The sequence below is a fragment of the Mytilus californianus genome, unplaced genomic scaffold (genome assembly GCF_021869535.1).
Source record: "Mytilus californianus isolate M0D057914Y unplaced genomic scaffold, xbMytCali1.0.p SCAF_6, whole genome shotgun sequence".
In the NCBI taxonomy this organism is placed as follows: Eukaryota; Metazoa; Mollusca; class Bivalvia; order Mytilida; family Mytilidae; genus Mytilus; species Mytilus californianus.
This window is the reverse complement of record NW_026262712.1, coordinates 76,903,435-76,907,366: the sequence shown is the minus strand read 5'-3', so window position 1 is coordinate 76,907,366 and position 3,932 is coordinate 76,903,435. Positions and strand designations below refer to the sequence as shown.

General features: G+C 35.8%; 1 long non-coding RNA gene across 2 annotated transcripts; it reads right to left on the bottom strand.

The window, feature by feature from the left end:
- Window positions 1-1,807: 1,807 nt before the first annotated feature.
- On the bottom strand, window positions 1,808-3,653 carry LOC127704878 (uncharacterized). Of its 2 annotated transcripts, none has more exons than XR_007983554.1 (3): window positions 3,207-3,653; window positions 2,036-2,768; window positions 1,808-1,888 (listed from the first exon to the last, which is right to left on the bottom strand). It is a non-coding gene; the product is annotated as an uncharacterized LOC127704878 (long non-coding RNA). The 2 variants fall into 2 exon arrangements; XR_007983553.1 differs by lacking the exon at window positions 3,207-3,653 and adding an exon at window positions 2,769-2,898 and having other exon boundaries at window positions 2,036-2,328.
- Between the last annotated feature and the right edge of the window lie 279 nt (window positions 3,654-3,932).

The following is a 3,932-nucleotide window of genomic DNA, read 5'->3' as shown; positions in this document are numbered from 1 at the left end:
CGGGCATCCTTCTGTTAATTATCCCTCGCGCAACTCGTTGCGAGGACATAGAAATAATGGGCGTCCTTCTGTCTGTCCATCCGGTCTTATGAGCGCTCTCGCATGTACAATTCTTGTCAGATTTATATGAAATTTATATTAAAGGTTTATATCATCAATGACTTTGACAAGTTCGAAAATCAGTGCTGATCAATTATTTTTAAAAGAGTTATGAAACTTATATCATAGGTTTATATCAGCAATGTCTTTGACCCTTTTGAAAATAAGTGCTGATCAAATATTTTTAACAAGTTATGCTCCTTGGAAATTTAAATTATAACGAAAATTGCATTGCATTTGCTCTGAAGCCTTCATTTCTCTAAGATATTTATAAAAAGTTTGAAAGAACAAAAAAAAGAAGTTTTTTTTTAGTTATATTGCCATCGTACCTTGGATAGATAAAATATGTGCAACTCGGGGGACATTTGAACTCTGTTCTTTTATTTATCTTTGGTGCTAGTGGAAATCAGTTGCATCACAACTATTGAACCCCATTGCAGTTTTTGTCTTTTTATATAAGGTAATGTCTATGTCTGATAAATAAACTTACATAATGAACAAGATTCTGTGAAAATTTCATTGAAATTCAGTGGTGTATAAGGCATTATAAATGATAAAAGAAGACTACTTTTAGTAATGGCAAATTCCATGTTTTGCTATTTGAAACATCATTTGGATAAAAAAAAATAAGTGCACCATGAAATTATATAAAAAATACATTACTTGTATTTGTAATAAAATTTACATCAATGGTTAAGACTTGCAATATGCAATCTTGGAAGAGTTCAAAAATAATCGTTGATATATCATTAAAGAAATAATTCATGGGGGCTTCAATTTAAATTGATTTGGCCGTTTATGCTAAATATTTTTCTACAAGAGATAGCAAGGGGTAAAATATCCTCATAAATGGCCAACCCGTGGTAAAATTAATATAAATTCATGCCCCATGAATCATTTCAATTCTAATAGGAAACAAGAGGCTCTCAAGAGCCTAAATCGCTCACCTGTATTTCAGAGGAGAAGATTTTTAAATGTAAGCAAACTTTATGAATAAATTGTGTAAAATTGTCTTTAAAGGGCAACAACTCCTTAAGGGGTAAATTGACAATTCTGGTCATGTTAACTTTTTTGTAGATCTTACTTTGCTGAACATTATTGCTGCTTACAGTTTATATATATCTATAATAATATTCAAAATAATAACAAAAAACTGCAAAATTTTGTTAAAACTACCAATTCGGTGGCAGCAACCCAACAATGGGTTGTTCGATTCGTCTGATAATTTCTGGGCCAATAGATCTTGACCAATTAAACAATTTTACCCCATGTCACATTTCCTCTAAAAGATTTAGTTTTTGTCGAGCCTGCGACTTTTGTCGCAGAAAGCTCGACATAGGGATAGCGATCCGGCGGCGGCGGCGGCGTTAGCTAACTTCTTAAAAGCTTTATATTTTAGAAGGTGGAAGGTCTGGATGCTTCATACTTTGTATATGGATGCCTCATGTTACGAAGTTTCCGTCAGTCACATGTCCAATGTCCTTGACCTCATTTTTATGGTTCAGTGACTACTTGAAAAAAAAGTTAAGATTTTTTGTAATGTTAGATTCTCTCTTATTATAAGTAATAAGATAACTATATTTGGTATGTGCGTACCTTGCAAGGTCCTCATGCCCGTCAGACAGTTTTCACTTGACCTCGACCTCATTTCATGGATCAGTGAACAAGGTTAAGTTTTGGTGGTCAAGTCCATATCTCAGATACTATGAGCAATAGGTCTAGTATATTTGGTGTATGGAAGGACTGTAAGGTGTACATGTCCAACTGGCAGGTGTCATCTGACCTTGACCTCATTTTCATGGTTCAGTGGTTATAGTTAAGTTTTTGTGTTTTGGTCTGTTTTTCTTATACTGTATGCCATAGGTCTACTATATTTGGTGTATGGAATGATTGTAAGGTGTACATGTCTAGCGGGCAGGTGTCATTTGACCGTGACCTCATTTTCATGGTTCAGTGGTCAAAGTTAAGTTTTTGAGTTTTGGTCTTTTTTTCTAATACTATGTGCAATAGTTCAACTATATTTGGTATGTGCGTACCTTGCAAGGTCCTCATGCCCGTCAGACAGTTTTCACTTGACCTCGACCTCATTTCATGGATCAATGAACAAGGTTAAGTTTTGGTGGTCAAGTCCATATCTCAGATACTATAAGCAATAGGTCTAGTATATTCGGTGTATGGAAGGACTGTAAGGTGTACATGTCCAACTGGCAGGTGTCATCTGACCTTGGCCTCATTTTCATGGTTCAGTGGTTATAGTTAAGTTTTTGTGTTTTGGTCTGTATTTCTTATACTGTATGCCATAGGTCTACTATATTTGGTGTATGGAATGATTGTAAGGTGTACATGTCTAGCGGACAGGTGTCATCTGACCTTGACCTCATTTTCATGGTTCAGTGGTCAAAGTTAAGTTTTTGAGTTTTGGTCTTTTTTTCTAATACTATGTGCAATAGTTCAACTATATTTGGTATGTGCGTACCTTGCAAGGTCCTCATGCCCGTCAGACAGTTTTCACTTGACCTCGACCTCATTTCATGGATCAATGAACAAGGTTAAGTTTTGGTGGTCAAGTCCATATCTCAGATACTATAAGCAATAGGTCTAGTATATTTGGTGTATGGAAGGACTGTAAGGTGTACATGTCCAACTGGCAGGTGTCATCTGACCTTGACCTCATTTTCATGGTTCAGTGGTTATAGTTAAGTTTTTGTGTTTTGGTCTGTTTTTCTTATACTGTATGCCATAGGTCTACTATATTTGGTGTATGGAATGATTGTAAGGTGTACATGTCTAGCGGGCAGGTGTCATCTGACCTTGACCTTATTTTCATGGTTCAGTGGTCAAAGTTAAGTTTTTGAGTTTTGGTCTTTTTTTCTAATACTATGTGCAATAGTTCAACTATATTTGGTATGTGCGTACCTTGCAAGGTCCTAATGCCCGTCAGACAGTTTTCACTTGACCTCGATCTCATTTCATGGATCAATGAACAAGGTTAAGTTTTGGTGGTCAAGTCCATATCTCAGATACTATAAGCAATAGGTCTAGTATATTTGGTGTATGGAAGGACTAAGGTGTACATGTCCAACTGGCAGGTGTCATCTGACCTTCACCTCATTTTCATGGTTCAGTGGTTATAGTTAAGTTTTTGTGTTTTGGTCTGTTTTTCTTATACTATATGCAATAGTTCAACTATATTTGGTGTATGGAAATATTTTATGATCTATTTGGCAGTCACGCAGGTTTTATTTGACCTTGACCTCATTTTCAAGGTTCATTGCTCAGTGTTAAGTTTTTGTGTTTTGGTCTGTTTTTCTTAAACTATAAGCAATAGGTCAACTCTATTTGTTGTATGGAAGAATTGTTAGCTGTACATGCCTGCCTAGCATGGTTCATCTGACCTTGACCTCATTTTCATGGTTCATTGGTCAATGTTTAGTTTACTTGGTTAATGTTAAGTTTATGTGACAGTTGTAATTAAGCTTTATATTTAGGACTATCAACATAATATCAATGATTAGTAAAGAAGGCGAGACATTTCAGCGTGTGCACTCTTGTTGAGATATAAGTCAAAAACTGCATTTGACCCTTATGTTCTATTTTTAGCCAGGGCAGCCATGTTTGTCGATGGATACAAACTTCGGATACAATTTTAAACAAGATACCCTAAGGAACATTTATTTAAAGTTTGAAGGTAATTGGCCCAGTAGTTTCAGAGGAGAGGATTTTTAAAGGCAGTGCTTTAATGCCTTTCTAGTTGCCGGGTTAATCCTTCCTTCCGCGATATCCAACTTATCTACGTGGGGGGTCATTAGACTCCAAGTAGATCCGGAAATGTT